The sequence below is a fragment of the Saccostrea echinata genome, unplaced genomic scaffold (genome assembly GCF_033153115.1).
Source record: "Saccostrea echinata isolate AGI-Se365-2 ecotype Australia unplaced genomic scaffold, CSIRO_AGI_Sech_v1 ptg000030l, whole genome shotgun sequence".
Classification (NCBI taxonomy): Eukaryota; Metazoa; Mollusca; class Bivalvia; order Ostreida; family Ostreidae; genus Saccostrea; species Saccostrea echinata.
In genome coordinates this window covers 27035115-27052323 of record NW_026889779.1, presented here as the reverse complement: position 1 = coordinate 27052323, position 17209 = coordinate 27035115, and positions in this window count along the sequence as shown.

Below are 17209 nucleotides of genomic sequence, written 5' to 3'. Positions count from 1 at the left end.
AAGTACGACTAATTTTAGTTTTATATAACCTCATGCCATAATGGTACTTTAACCTATTTCAAACAAAAGAAAGAATACTTTATATCGCTATTACTTAACGTAATGAAACTCTTTTGCGTTGAAGGTAGGTAACGTTGATTAATAGCTGAGGACAATGTGCTATACATGTAGCTATTGACTACACTATGAGATTGATCAATGCAGATTCTTAAGGGACATATAAGAAAGAAGCCCTGATGAAATACCTTGCTAAATGTTCGGTGCACCACGCTGATGAAATTAAAACTCTAGCTCTCTTGTGTAAAATTTTTGTGGATATTTCCCTCTAAGTGGACTATTCTAATAATAAGTTTAATAATTTCTTTCTGGTAAACGTTATTTTTGGAAATCTAAAAATTCCGAATACTTTGACTTGCTTTCTGAAGTGCAACCATCGGCATTACATTGTACATTCTGCATACTTATTGTTCGTATCATTCCATTGTCACTAGCGTAAACAATATATGTAAACAATATGATATGCCCCGAAAATGAAGGAAGATTTATAACTTTCTTGACTTTATCGCAAAACAGCGGCATTAAGTTATATAATTCGAGGTAACTGCGATACTAAGTGTTCTGAGTATTCAAAAAAAAAATATCTATAAGGGAGTAGTTTTATCTCTGGGAAATTTAGGTATAAGCGTGGACTATTGTGTATTACACACAATTATACATGTATTTGGTAATAATTAAACAGAATGATAAAATTAGTCTCAAGGCTTAAATCCCCAATAGACACTGACATAGGTGCGCAATAAAATAAACAAGCACCATAAAATATCCGAGAAAACAAAATCTTGAGTATGTTGCAACTCATTGTCCACGGGTATGTGCGCTGGACAAAACTGGTAAATTGATAAGGCATACTTCTGGACATATCTTGGATATCCCTTACCAGATTAGCTTAAAATTGAATATCGTAGTGTACCTTAAATAAATGGATCAATATTGTTTTGACAACACATTATTAACTCAGAATGCAGAATAACGTGTACGTGCTTATGATGACACATGTCTTCAAAATGTTATATCTATGAACTGTCGTCTTACAGTTGAAAAGTAATAACTTGCTCTCTGTTAATTAGTGTACCATTGCATCATATTTCAAGCATTCAAATTGAGCTGGTGAAGCGGAAAGCTGAATTTCATATTATCTTATCGCGAGACTTATTTCTAATTACTTATTATATATGTTTTAATTAATATCACGTTAATGTTGAAATAGAATTAAAGTGTTCAATAATATATTGTATGTTTCTTTAGTTGGTTTGATCAAGATTTTTTAACTTCAAGCTTAATTAGTATTTTTATTAGCCTGTGAATAAATTATCACTATGTAATATATATAGTACTAGGAATATATATGGTTTTTACTGGCAACAGATGGAGTAAAGTTCTAGAGGTGAAACTAGAGAAACCCTTTGACATTCTGTGAAATCACTAATTTTCGTGGGGGAGGGGGGGGTCATTTTTGCGGTTTTCAAGGTATGAAGAGACCCATGAATTCATGTCCACAACAAAATGCAATATACACATATATTACAACTGAACAATTCTTCAACAACAAAATCAAATCATCATGAACCAATATATTTTTCTCAAACCACGAAAATCTGACCCCTCTAAAATATGTGATTTTACAGTACATTTAAAGGCAGAGATTTTAAGCATCGCCTTCAAAAATATCTGGTCTGTGTACCCCTGTCAATCAAGTGCTATAAGGTACATCATTGGGTGCTAGAACTTGACTGACAATTACTTATTAGTCCCTGTTTATACCCTGTGCACATTGTTTGGCACTCGTGGCGACCTTGAAATTAACTTTCGATCCTTTGATATTTACCGCACATGGTATAAAGAAGCTGTATTACTATGACATTTTCAGCTTCATAATATATATGCATATCTTTAGTATTTGAATTAATTATAATACTCTTCATGATAATATATCAAAATTTAGCATGGGACATATTTTTTAGTTTCAAAGCTCAACAAATACTTTGAATAATTATTTTGATTGGTTGGGATGCTTTGACACACATTCCAATGCAAAATAATTTTAATTATTGAGATGAATCATTATTTAAAACTTTTTTTACTTCTGATTTAAAATCATGTCAAAATCCCAACACAGGTTAAGTTTACTTCTCGAATATTTAACTGTGTATTAAATCACTTCATGTGTATAGGGATTAGGAAACGGATGACCACAGGTAGACTGCTAGCCCTCAAGGCATGCACACCTGTACAAAATATGCCCATGAAAGATAAGTGTAATGTGATTTACATAAAATATCTTTCCAGTTTATTTAATGATTGAAGATGAAAAAAAAAATTGCTGCATTTAAGATGAGCTATTTTGGACAGACAAAAAGTAAGATGATTAATTTAAATTCATTTTTAATTTCTATCATGATTATCTATTTGTAATTATGATTCAAATTTTCTTGTGAGAATTAAACTTTAATTTTATATAGAATGACCTATAAACCCTGATTTCTTCAACAATAAACATTCTTTTCAATATAAGTTAACCCCCCCCCCCCCCCCCGTAATTGCCATTTGGGCTAGTAACTTTTTACTTGGGGCTAGTGACTTTATTGCTGCCACTAGCCCACGGGTTAGTGCTTGATTTTTTTAATTACACACTATTCGAGAGGCTGAGGAAGATGACTTGGTTGCTCATAAAGACTTTGGCTTTAAAGATATTAAATAAATACAATCCATACTTGTAACAGTTAAAAACCAAGCTAGATAATTATATAAGAAACATGCATGTATTTTGAAAATTGACAATCTATTGCAGGAAAAATTTTTGATGATTTTTTACTGTGAGAAAATTGAGCCAATCTCAACCCCTGAAATTCAGGAATGAAAGCGATAACATGAAACATTTTTGAAAAACTCTTTTACTTACTTTTTTTCTCGATGGAGATTTTTTTCCATTTAATTCTCTTATCCCCCCCCCCCCCCCCACCTATCCTTATAGTTGAAAAAAAAAACAATTTCGTAAACCTAAAAATACAAAAAAAAAAAAAAAATGCTGGCCTTAGTGACGGGTGTGCGGCCATCCCTGCTTGTTACTGCATAAGGAAAGGAGTGCGGTCATCCCTGCGTGTCACTGCATAAGGACAGATGTGCGGTCATCCCTGCTTGTCACTGCGTAAGGACAGGTGTACGATCATCCCTGCTTGTCTTTTGTGGAAGTGCGCTGGCGTGTGGACTTAACTGTCAGTGTCTTGTAAAAACCATATACGTATACGCGTATCCAGTGATTAAGACTGCGAATTGTATACATTTGCAGAATCTCAGGGCTATCCGTTTCACTTCCGGGTAAGAGCCCGTGAGGGTTCACAAGTAGTGACCTTCCATGCACCTTACACGACGAAATTACACCTACACATTAAATTGAAGCTTAAGTTTCAGAAAGGAATTACAAGCACTTACTGGTTATGGAGCGAATATATTTTATATCTTGTACTAAGGCTTGCAGGTTGACAGAGCATCAACACAGCTAAAGAGAACGGTAAGAAATTGGAGTTTCTTGAAAAAGCAATTTTTTTTTAATATTGAATCGTGAATTTTGTTATCAAGAATGTCAGAGAAAAAAGTATGACAGGGGATTTTGTCTATCTTTAAAAATAGGGAAAAAATAGAAATAAAATTTCATAATAAACCTTATTGAAAGAAGTCTCACATGAATCGCATTCGGAACTATCATAACAATTTAATTTCTTTACCGGAGGGATCACAATTCCACGGAATTTCAATTTCTGCCTAATTTGCTAATTCTTGAATTTCTAGTTTTCAATGGAAATGGTGAAACTAACTTAAAGTGATCGATCTATAAACATTGAAAATCTGTGAATAAGACATATTCACAAACACGGATTTTGTTTGTTTTTTTTTTCATTTTTGCTTTAGATTAACTGTTAATATTTTTTTTTTTTTTTGCAAGTTTCAGAACAAATTTAGAAATTATGTGACATGTCTTTTCAGAATGAATATTTGGAGAAACACTGAGTCAAAGAATGAAAATAATAATATAAAAAATAATTAAAAATATTTAGTCTCGAAATTTCCACCAGAGATACTATTAGTTGTGCATCAAAGGAAAGATAGGTTCTTAGTTCTTTTTCACCTGACAGATCGCTTGAAAAGTAAGAACAATCTCAATGATCATATCCTTTTAAAAAGGCTGACAAAAATAATTTTTATAACTCATAAAAGAAAAAAAAAATAACGCTATAGTTTTAAACTATGATGCAATAATTTTATTTTTGAACTAGATTATTTGGAAAATCCAACGTTTTAGATATGCTAAACAAAAGTCACAATTAGGCTCCATAGGTTGGAACTTGTAATTCAGATAAACAAGGTCGACATTGTCGGCGGCCATTTCCTGTTTGTTGAATGTGATGGACAGAGGCTCGGTTGACGGACGAAAATGGCACCTGGATTTGAAATACTTTGTATATTCTGGAAAAAATTTAGGATAACAGTAAACGTATGTATCAAGTTTTCTTATCTCCCCAGATTTATTAAGTCCGAAAACAAATTCCTCCGAAATTACACTATTTTGGTCACAATTCTGAACAAACGAAGTATACGTCGTATTCTGGTCTAGTGTTGAACTGTTTATTCCAACTAAGCAGTTCGTTCCAGAAATTTTGTTCTGTGCATTATGTTCAACTACTTCGAACAAAAAAGTTCTAATGATTCTGACACGGATGTTGAATGCAGCGTAAGTTTCGTCATAAACATCTTTGTTCCAAAATTCAGTTCAATTTCATGCTCTGCTGAACCTTCCTTTGAGCTCGAAACTGAAACAGTAAAAACTTAATTTAAAAATGGAATTCTTAAAAATCATTAAAACTATGAAGCTTGCTCAAAAATTTCGTAGATAAGCGGCATGTTGTAGGAATTGGAGGACATGAATAAATAAAACTGAGAACAAATATTAGACTGACAATTATTAATAAATTTTCTGACACAAAATGAATACATTTAATTACACAAGGGAATTCTAATTTAAATAATTTATTTCCTTATGTTGTATAAGGGTAAGGCACATTAATTAACACGAAAATTGCAATTAAAAATCAGTACATATTAAATCCTGCGAGAATGTATTTAATACCCAGGATGTTTTTAAAACCCAGAATTTTAAAATCCTCTGATATTGTATTGTTAAATACAGAGCAAATGGTTTTTTAACAATACAAATAAAAAATTATACAAAAATGTATAATGTCAATTTGAATACAAAACAAAATTAACAAATATTGCAATGAGCGTGCCATAATTAAAAATAATATGTATACACTCGTATGTTATATACTCCACGTTTATCAAATTTGAGGATTTTCCCATAATTAATTTTTGTCCCAAAATGATCAAATATTGCAATAAGCATGCCATAAATAAAAAGAAATATTGATTACACTCACCATTATCAAATTTGACAATTTCCCCATAATTCATTTTTGCTGTCGTATCTTGTGGGCACTGGAACCTTCCATACATAGTTATTCTTTTATCCTCTTCGGATTTAGACACATTCAGGTAGAGAGTCTTTATATTCGGCGACTGCAGAACACGCACTGTTTTGGAAGCCTGTCATAAAGAATGCGTTGTATAACAAGCATTCTGAGAGCATAATATTGTCAATACTTTTCCCCTACAAGCAGGTTTAATCTGATTTGCATTAAAAATTGAAAATGTCATGGCTCCATAAAAATCCTTTTAGCGAACCAAAATGCAAACTTGATCTATTTTTCATGAAGATAAACTCCTATCAAAAATCAACTCAAAATCTGCAATCGTAGAGAGAAAAAAGAGCAGAAACCCTTAAACATTCAAACGTTCGTAATTCCGTCAAAATCAATGAAGGGGAGCGAATGCAAACTTATCAAACATATTAAATATTAGCTCGATATTTGCGAGCATATCGGGATAAAAGTCTGGAAATCTAAGTTGATCAGACAAACGGAGGGACAGGCAGCAAAAGAGGAAACCTATAATTCCATCCGGTTTAAACGCTATGGGACGCAGTTTTGTTTTATGCTGCAGGCAAATTTTGTAGTCGTTCAAATTTGTAATTTTTTTTAAAGTTGATTAAATATACAATAGTTGTCAGTCTCCCGCGTGGCGCAGTGGTTAGAGCGTCTGCTCTAGAGTCGCGGAGTAAGGAGTTGATCCTTACGTCGCGGGTTCGAATCACACTGTGGGACGTGGAGACCGGTCCTTCGGATGAGACCGTATAAACCGAGGTCCCGTGTTGCAGTAGCTGCTGGCACGAAAAAGATCCCTCACTGCTCAATGGCCGTAAGTGCCAAGTATAGGACAAAATTTGCAGCTCTCCACCGGCAAGTGGTGGCGTCTCCATATGAGTGAAAAATTCTCGAGAGGGACGTTAATCAGCATACAAACAAACAATAGTTGTCATAAAGTTCATAGACAAATATGTTTTTATAAATTGTTTAATTTTGATTGCTTGAACTTAATATTTATACATTTGTCATTTTTATATTATCTTGCTTTTATGTTATTAAAAGCAGCTTCTTGATCAGAAACTTTTACAATGATTAAGATTTCTACTTTTGTTTACAAATTCAACTTTTCAATATTTTCCTTGCACTATCACAGATATGTTTAAAAAATCAAGAAAGAAAAAGATTTCAAAACGATAACTCTGCGCAATCAAGTCAGAAATTTATAAATTGAGTCATTATAGACCGATTTGGCTTTGCTAATGTTGAATTCTCCTCCTAATTTTCTATTGTCAAAATATGGAATGAATGTTATTCTGTTTTACAGAACACTAACATAAATGTTGTGCATTAAACATTGTGTATTTAATTTTTGGGGGGTCTTATTATCAAGTTTATACTTTCAGATTGTTTAAAAAAAATTAAATGAATTTTAGAAATGTGTTCACTTTTTGACAATTATACATAAAAAATTCTTTTAACCCTTTTTCTAAAGGGAACATATAATTCAAGCAGTATTATATATAATTAAATGATGAAGTTAATTAAACTTACACAAGGACAGATGCAAACCAATAACCATATGCCAAGAACAGCTGAGCCAAGCCTACTTGTGAAGAGAGTACACTCCATACTTTGACAAGTAATGTTATAGACTGTATCTAAGGAAAAAGTTTAGAGTTGACTGAGTTGAATGCATATTTCCATATTGAAAATCTAAATGAAAAATGTAGCATGGAAAATGTCAAAGTTGCAAACTTCGGTCAGTCAGCAATATAGTTGTGGCATTCATTAAATACCTTTCAAACTGAGACTCTACTGTTTATAGAGCGATTATTATTAAATGAGGTTATTTTGAAAATGTCAGATATAAAATTTATCTCTAGGTCAATCAGCACATTTCAACCAATTTTCTAACGATAACTTATCTGGGGGAAAAAAAAAAAAAAAAAAAAAAAAAACCTTTATCTTTCTGTTATAAAGGGCGTAGGTATTCAAACAAGGCTTCAATTTTCATTTCAGAGTATGACAGATTCGTGTATCAGAAAATCAGTAAGAAGTTCAAAACTGTTGACAAATTATATAATTATCCTCAACTAATGTGGTTCTTATACATATAAGAAGCAAGTATCTAATTCTATATGGTTTAATTTAAATTATCAAAGTTAATCTTAACAAAATATTTCTATTTGAATAGCTGAATTTAATAACAGAATAATTAAAAAAAAAAGCGTTGTCTCATTTAGCTAAATGGACCACAGCCGCTTAAAGGAAAAGGGGTGTGCGCATTCATATAAAGTCTTATAATAGCTTTTCTAAATTTCACTTTTAAAGATTAATCTAGTAATCTAACAAATCCAAGTATTAGATTTTGTCGTCTGACTTATCAATTTGTATTTCACTAAACCATGATTGAATTAAAAATTGATATGAATCCCATGAAATAATTTTAAATTGTGTGATAATAATATCAAAATAAATAAATAAATGAACATAAGCTCTTTCTTTAAATTGCCTACAAAAATAAAAATAAAATAACAACAGAGGCACGCCACACTCTCCATCTTTTATCAACAGACTTATTTTTTTACTGTGGCTGGTTTTCTGATATTGTCATTTTATTTTACATATAAATGTAAATATACGGAGATACTTTCAATTTTGTTTTGTATGGACATTTATATATCTGAAATAAAATGTAATTGTAATTAGAAACTACTGTCTAATATATTAAAAAATACACGAGGTATTCCAAGTTTATTTCCATAGTCATGCCAACTGACGGCAAACACAATCATGACATCAGCGAGGAATTGACTTGCATATTTAATGCATGCCGTTTTATTTTTCGAAATTAATATTCAGCTGTTAATATGGAGAAATCAACGCATCTAAAGCGTCTATATTTGTATGCATTTGTTTGTTTGTTTGCTTGTTTGTTTAAGGCCCTTCAAGAATATTTCCCTTGCATTTGCCCGTAGAGAGCTGCGATTTTAACCTGTACCCAGCACATAGATCCAATGAGAAGTGAGACATCTTTTTCATGCCAGCACCTACTGAAACACGGGATTTCGGTTAATACCCGCAGTCGAACGCGCGACATACGGGTCAACTTTTACTCCAATTCAGGCTCCTACCTTTTAAAGAATTCTTACAGAGAAAACGTAGGAATGTAAAAGTACCCTTGCTTCCTTAGAAAAGGCTTTTCATACAGTTTGTTTGATGGGTCGCTGGATTTTAAGGGTAAAGTATGAATACAATGCACCGCTTAGATTGTACTAAGTAATAAATGTAACATTCATTGTACTGTTACATTAAGTACATGTTATATATAACGATATAGAGTACATTAGAACTGCATGCTGTGGCCGGTTCCCTATTCAAATTATCGTAAGTGTCCTAATTAAAAAAAAAAACATGAATGACTCTTTATAATACATGTTACTGAAGCAAATCAAAGACTTCACTTAATTAATACGAAAGAGGATCCCAAACCAATGTAGCTAAAGACTAGAGCAGAGCTCGTTGCAAAGCAACGAGTAGGTCTTCCGTTGGAGCTGCGAACAGGAAGAAGTGACCTTGAGTCAAGGTCATGCCACATTCTAAGGTTATAAGCAATCTTGTAAGGGGTATCAACTTGCAATGTCTCACCAGTAGAAAGACAGTTAATGAATGTTGTTTCTCCGTTGATGACCTTGAACTCGTTCAAATGACCTTGCATCAAACCATGACACACTCTGGTTATAAGCAAACCCCACCTATGTGTTACCGACTCGACAAGGTAACACATGTTCTTTCAGACCATTTATCCAGTCAAAACATTCTTTCCTTAGTGACCCTAAATTTACGCGGGTATGTTAAGGCTACACCCAGAGATATCCTACTTGCCTTCACAATATGACGTCATAGTAAGCTGTATGACGTGAACTATAGAAATAATGATTTCTTAACATCTATCTTTAAAGTTTAATTTCAGGTCCAAGAAAAGAATGGAATCATTTAAAACATAACATAAACTAAATCTTGTCGTTTTTGGGTGGTATAAATAGCTAATTATTTAGCACGGGGGATAAATACCAAACCCATGACGTCATAACTATTGATCAAATATTTGCCGAGTGAAATGAGAATTCATGTAAACAAATATATGAAATGGGAGTTTTAAGGCATATACCATGAATGTTATGTGTGATTCATAAGGAATTAAAGATTAAGAATCAGGTACGCTGGTATATTCTTATCATTTTTTTTCTTATAATGAACATAGTCAGTGCTTTGAAATCCCGATCAGCCGTTCCTCTGTCGTTCTATAACAACAAAGATGCAAAAGTTCAACACTACGCCGCATACTTTGAAATATAATTTTTGTTTGTATCGAAGTTTGTATTCTATAGTACTTGGAAAGTGCTGCTAGAATCGTGTGGTTAACATGAATTGATAAAAATTCCTTGATCGTATGTATAAAATGTAAAAATTTTGGTAAGGTTTCATGCGAAACTTTGGAATATTTTTTTCTGTGTGAGGAGAGTAGGATTCTAGCAGCACTTTTCATGGCCCAGTGATGTTTTTACATAATTATTTTCACTAAAAGAAATGAATTATCTCCGGGGTGGTGTTGAACTTTTCACTTTTTCATTAAGGCAATTTTTCTATTTATAGACGTCACGTGATGACGTCGTAGTGGAGTGCTTTTTTTAGCCTAAGACTCAATGACGTCTATACAATGGATAATAATAGTAAATGTTTTATCTATGGTTTTTCCGATTTATCAATGTTACATTTTACGAAAAAAGTCTAAATTCGCCGAAATATGATCTGGGTACTGCCTTAACATACCTGCGTAATCAACATGGTCGTAGGAACCGAGGGAGGGGGGCGTGCCCCCCAATAATTTTGCCGATATATAGATTACTATAGTAGACATAGATACTATAGCTTGTGCCACCTCAATAAAAACGTCTGATAACCTTCTTTTTTTTTTGCTTGTCAAGGAATTTTTGGTAGTTGGTGACCTTTTTTTTTGCTTGTCAGGAAATTTATGGTAGTAGTGCCCCCTCAACTGTCAACTGAAAATGTATGGCTGTGCCCCCCCCCCCCCCAAAAAAAACCCTGAATTTGCTTCCTATGGGCCTGATCAAGGCAATGATACACTCTGTATGATATCAGCGATAACCTTTTGTGTGTTTCGGAATTGACAAGTTCACAGTTTGCATTTATTGCATGATAGTGAGGGAGACATGAAGATTTCTTCGCCCATAAAAAATCATATTCCCCGAGGGCAACATGAAGATTTCTTCGCCCATGAAAAATCATACTCCCCAAAGGCAACGCCCGAGAGAAATACGATTTTTCATTTGCGAAGAAATCTTTATGTCTCCCTCACTATTATGCAATAAATTGTTTATAATACCGAATTAACCAAAATGCAGGAATTACAAAGGAGATCCAATGAATAAAGCAAACATGCGTTTGATGAGAAAGATATGAAAGAGATGTAAGTTACAGGTACACCAATAGCCTCGTTTCATTAAAAAAAATTCCTACGTGACAAGTTTGTGTGATCACACCAGTAACATTCAAACACCATTACATTTTTACACATTTAAATCGACACAATCAATCAACGATAATATGTTGACGGTGCGACCGTTGGGCGAGTGCATTGCTCACTTAATTTTAAGATCCGCCTCTTCAAACAGCACGAGACATTTGGAACGTCTAGACTGTTACGTCTCATGACGTATGTTAGCTGTATTTCCATAAACGAATTTTGAAAAGTGCAAACATTTTAACAAAGAACGTTTATTCTACTATCTGCATGCAATTCCATTAATTAAGGTGATTTTTTGGGGTGAATTTTTAGTTGTTGTTACCGCGCGAACGAAGTTAGCAGCGTCGCTATAAACAATCTAACTCCTCACTCGTTTAATTGTGACGTCACAATCGTGAAACACGACGTGACTTTCTCGGCCAATCAAATTCTATTTTACTAGTGATTTTTCAATTGTTTTTCACAGAGGTATAATAAACGCTTTTTTAGACCATACATCGAAATAAATTATCATAATTTCTATAGTCGTAATTTATTAGGTTCAACTCACTGCTTTAAAGGATCATTGTAAATGTTTTATGCCCGATTTGGATACTGAACAACGTGTGATTTTTGAAACACTGATGCCCCCATATGGCATCTTATGGCAAAAGTTAAAAGTTTCTCAAATGCAAGTCAAACTCCATGGTCAAGATCAAAAGATAAAAAAAATGTTATTACCCAAATAAAGGTCTTGAACAAAGAATATACTGTGAAATATATACTAGTATGAAAGCCACAGCAGCAACAGTTTAAAAGTTATGACCAAGGTTAATTTCTTTAAAAGGTCAAACTCCAAGGTCAAGGGATCATAATTGTTTGTACTTGAGGGAAGGTCTTAATTGTTACAAGGAATACACATGTGGTATTAAAAAAGCCTTAGCACCAACTGTTCAAAAGTTAAGACCAAGGTTAAAGTTTTTCAAAAGTAGGACATACTCAAAGGTCAAGGTAAAATGGTCAAAATTAAAGGTATACAATGACAGGCCTTGTCACAAGAAAATTACCTATGTAATATAAAAGCCCTAGTACTAGTCATTCAAAAGTTATTGTCAAGGCTAAAGTTGTTTAAAAGTTGGTCAAACTCCAAGGTCAAGGTCAAATGGTCAAACATATTTATACCCAAGGAGGAGACTTGTCACAAGGGATACAGATGTGAAGTATAAAAGCCATAGCACCAACTGTTCAAAAGTTTTGGCCAAGGTTATAGTTTGGTAAAATTTTGCGAAAGAGGATCAAACTCCAAGTTCAAGGTCAAGAGGTCAAATATGTTGGTACCTGAAGGAAGTCCTTGTTACTAGAAATACACATAAGAAATATGAAAGCAGTAGTTCCAACCAATCAAATTTTATGGGCATAGTTAAAGTTTTTGCGGACAAAGAGGCTAACACAGTCTAACAGACAAATAGACAGGTGGACAGGACAAAAACTGTATGCCCCCCGGATCTTCGATTACAGTAGCATAATAAAATGTCGGCGTCTTTGGGTTTTCGCATTGGCCTTAAATCTGAAAATCCAAAGGATTACAAGGTGCATTACGATACGCTTTCACATCATGTTCTATAACCCAGAGCATATTGTCTGCAAAGATAAATATTTAATTCAGTATTTAATTAGCTATGCATAATTATCTATGTAGTTTTAAAAAGGAAATATAAAAAAAATATTTGTTTTATATTTTTCGATGTAGAGATATACAGAAAATGTTTTCCAATTTTAAGTCCTATCGCAATACACATTTAAAAAAAAAAGTGTGTTGGAGGGGGGGGGGGTCATTACATTTTTGCTGGGATTCGCCTATGTATGACCGTAGAGAAACAAACAGTGGGGAGGGTGCAAGCAGCAACTAAATCAAAATTTACATATTAAAACTACAACAAAAGACTATTTTCAAAAGGTCTGCCCCCCCCCCCCCCCCCCCCGTAAAATCCGTACAACGGACCTGTGAGAAAAATACTGATCCTACTTTCAGAGTCCCAGGGCACCAGGAAAGAGTGGCAAAAAGAGAATATCGGTTTATTTCAGTCTATAAGTCGAATCAAAATATCTTTTCCTCAAGAGTCTTCTTTCTTTGAGTTCTTCCCAGTGATCGTGTGATTTATTTCATTTAATTTACGTTCTGTACTGGACTTGGAAAATGAGGACATCTTTAGGTTCCTGAGCTGGCCTTGAAGCCCGCAGAACAGATTTTCTGCTTTATGATAAATTCAAGTGATATGTAATTCGGTATTAATTTTGTGTTGATTTTATTAATGTTAATTTCATCAAGAAATATGAAAAATTAATGTTTTAACTATACATAGTGAGGCATTTTTTGTGTGGAACGATTATTTTGGGGTTTTCACTATTTTTCATATGGTACACATGATGAGTAAGTGCAATAAATATAATTTGTGGAAAAAATGTCCAACAAGCCCCTGGGTTGAATATCGGGGGGGGGGGGGGGTCTGTCCACAAGTACCTGTTGTCAAGCCCGTAGAAAACAATTTCAGTTTTTTTGGAAAGGGGGGGGGGCAAATAGAAATTTCCACAGGTACATGTACTCGATTTTCTCCTATGGTACACATGATGAATAAGTGTAATAAATATAATTTGTGGTAAAAAATGTCCAACAAACATTGGGGTTGAATTTGGGGGGGGGGGGGGGTCCTGTCCACAAGTACCTGTGGAAATTTCTTGATACATAAACAGAATTTAAAAGCATGTATTAGACATCTTTTGAAGGGGAGAGGGCACGGCCGTAATTAAAAGTTATATAGAGACTAGGAAGGAATGAACTGTCATTAAATTTTGGTTAAGAACTATTACCTAAACTCTTCACTTTCACATTTTCAATTACAGATTCTTGTTTTTAAAAAGCTGTACATTTATATGTATCTATTAGATGCATAAATTATGTTATTAATCATTTTATCTTAAAGGAAAAGTAAAAATCTCAATCAAACTTGTTCCGCATATTATGCTCTCTGATTCATTACTCAACAGATGCTTCATATACATGTAAGAAGAGAAGACTGCAGACTGCAGGTGTGATAAATTCACAGCATGCAGCTCCAGCCTTAATTCCAACTTTGTTCCAAAATATTATTATTCAACGCCAAAAATTAGAATTAGCCGATAGAATAATTTGAATCACTTCGGAAATGCTGCCGTAACACCATACTGAGTTCACAATATCGAGTGATTTTGATTGACAGGTGTAGCGCCGTTATGCATGGATTTCGTGTAACTATACATGTACTGCAGATTGTGGTTGAAAATAATAAACAAACAGATCTAAAGAAAAGATATTGTATACTGTACAAATATTTGTTAAGAACCAGTTCATTTATGAAACGAATTTAGTCGTATTATGTGGGCCCATGTTAGATTTGACAGGTTGATTTATTAGTAGAAATTCAATGGACCACAGTCTTTTAGGGTATTCCGAATCACCCCGCACATCGCGACTCTCGGTAATTTACCTTACCGCTGTACCTCGCACGACACATGCACAGGTGTGACAACCAAACAGTCATTATTAGTAAGGTCTATACTTATTGCATACAACAAATAAAGAGGTAAACATAATCCGTTAACTAAAAGAATTAATTATTTTAATTCATTAACTTCCTATCCTTTTCGAAGAAAATGCCCGTGTAGAAACGTATTTCTCATCGATGTCGTGGCGTTGTTGGTGGATGAAACATGGCATATAAGGAATCGATAGAACGGCAATTTTTTAAGCTTTTGTGAGTATTATTTGTTGTTTATAACACCTCAAAAATATACTAGTTATGGCCGCATTTGTAGCCCCCTACAGTTTCGAACCACGTGTGTACATGCCCCTAGCCAAATAAATTGCACACGCTACATGTATACTTGTTATATGTCAGATTATTATTTTTTTTATAACATTGTTTTTCTTAAATGCAAGGGGTATGAAAGTAATGATTTGACAAAGCAAGAGCTATAATAAGACTTTCCCGGGTCCCGTTATACACTTGATCAGTGTTGATCTATGTTCATATGTACGAGTACACGTATGCAAATAATTCGATAGCTTTTGAAGATTTCAACATACATTTTTGTAACACGCATATTTGTAATAACCACTGAATATACAAAACAAAATTTCATTCTCTTATATGGTAATATGGACGTCGTAATAGATCTGACTGAATGCTTGACATGCCTGTTTCAAAAACGTTTCCTAAGTTATCTTAAGATATGCCTAAGTTATAACTTTAGAAGTTCCTAAGATTAATCACAGCTGTATCGCGAAACAATCTTATCTAAAAAAAAATTATGTCATTTCTTAAGTTGTGCCTTTAAGGACTAATAAAATAACATTCCCGCTCTATATACAACTCTCAGTATGGTATATATTTTTAGATTCAAAAAGGAAGGGTGCGAGGATTGGGGATTGCCCCCACTTTTAAAGGATGCTTAACTTTGCGAAGTGTGTTGCTAGATCTAAGCATTCACAGACACACCCTTTCAAGCCATCTTCCCTTCCGAGCACACGATATTTGTATTTTAATTTTTAAACATTGTTCTAGGTGTTATACATTTACTTTATTTTGTTCTTATAAGGTATCTACATGTAAATAAAATTTTAAAATGAATGCTTCGTAGGGAACACATGCGAGTTTATATTTTTCAAACAATCTTTGCCAATTACTACACTGCATGTACACGTTAGTTGTTTGTGCGGTGTAGAGCAACTATCAGAATACACAATGTATTTCAACATCGAGGTGCCCGCGGCTCTCTGTGGCCACGTGTATGTAAACGAGGACTGGACTACAACACTTAAAGACACAAAGCGGCAGAGATGGATGAAACTGTTTGCTATATTACAAAGACTTGAATTATAGTACATGTATATTTGAAGGAATTTTTATTTATGTTAATGTTTATTTAATTCTATAAATAATAAATGGACATTCACAAGAGTGATGGTAAAAATAATATGTGCGTAGCATGCGTAGTAATTACAATTATTTACCGAAGCCCCCATTCAATTACAATTGCAGATGAATTAAAATACAACAACACGGGATAGAGCAATACTTTTTTTAAATGTATTGTTGCGTGAACAGACAAAAACTGCGATTAAAATTCAAAATGATTTTTATGCACCAGTGCTTGATCGGTAAAGTAATCTTACTGATTCGATATAATTAAAAACATAACTTTCCATAGCTCTTTGTACAAAATTGACATTATACGCGATCACAAATACTAGCTTTGTTTATGGCCACAGGTGGCTAGTACACTGGTGACCTCGATCAACAGCGTGGGATTCGCGCGTTGGGTTACATAACTAAACATCGAGCTGAACATGGAGACCGTAATATGCATACAGCTAATGATTGTGAATTATTCAATGCATACAGTTTAAAATCACTTACAAAGTTTGTTGTAATAATAAACGTAGAAAGATAGATTTAATATTCTCCGCTTTTGAACACTATTAACCTAATTTAAAAAAGAAGAAAAGAAAGACTAGTTGTAATAAATAATTTAATAGTGAACCATAAACCACGTTTTAAACCTTATTAAAAATAAAATTAACATTAAATACCGCAGGGTATATTATTGATAGCAAGTCTGTTTAAGTTATACACATGAAGAGGTCTGATTTCCTTGCCGAATGAAAAACGTTACCTGTTTACCTGGCCTGCTTTCTAATACGTATTACGCAATACCCATGGTATACTCGAACAAAACAACATTTTCATTAGATCAAAAAGGTGTAAAAGAACAATTTTGTTCCCAAGATCCAAATTGAAATATTTACCGTTTTTGAGTTATATAGCAAAAACTTTTAAGGGTCCAAGATCCCTAATCATAGGGGCCAGCCCCTTTTAAATAGTATAATATGAAAGCCCTTGCAATTATGCACAACTTTTGTTCTACATGTCTTAACAAAATATTTCTAGTTTTCAAGATATGAAGGAAAATATGTCAATTTTTTTTGCTGTTTTCCGCGTTCTAACTTTTGACCCCTCTTTAGCGCCATTTTTAATGCAAAAATCAAAAAACAAAAACCGATGTGCACAACTTCAATGCTTCCTCTTTTCAATTTCAAAGGGTTTTG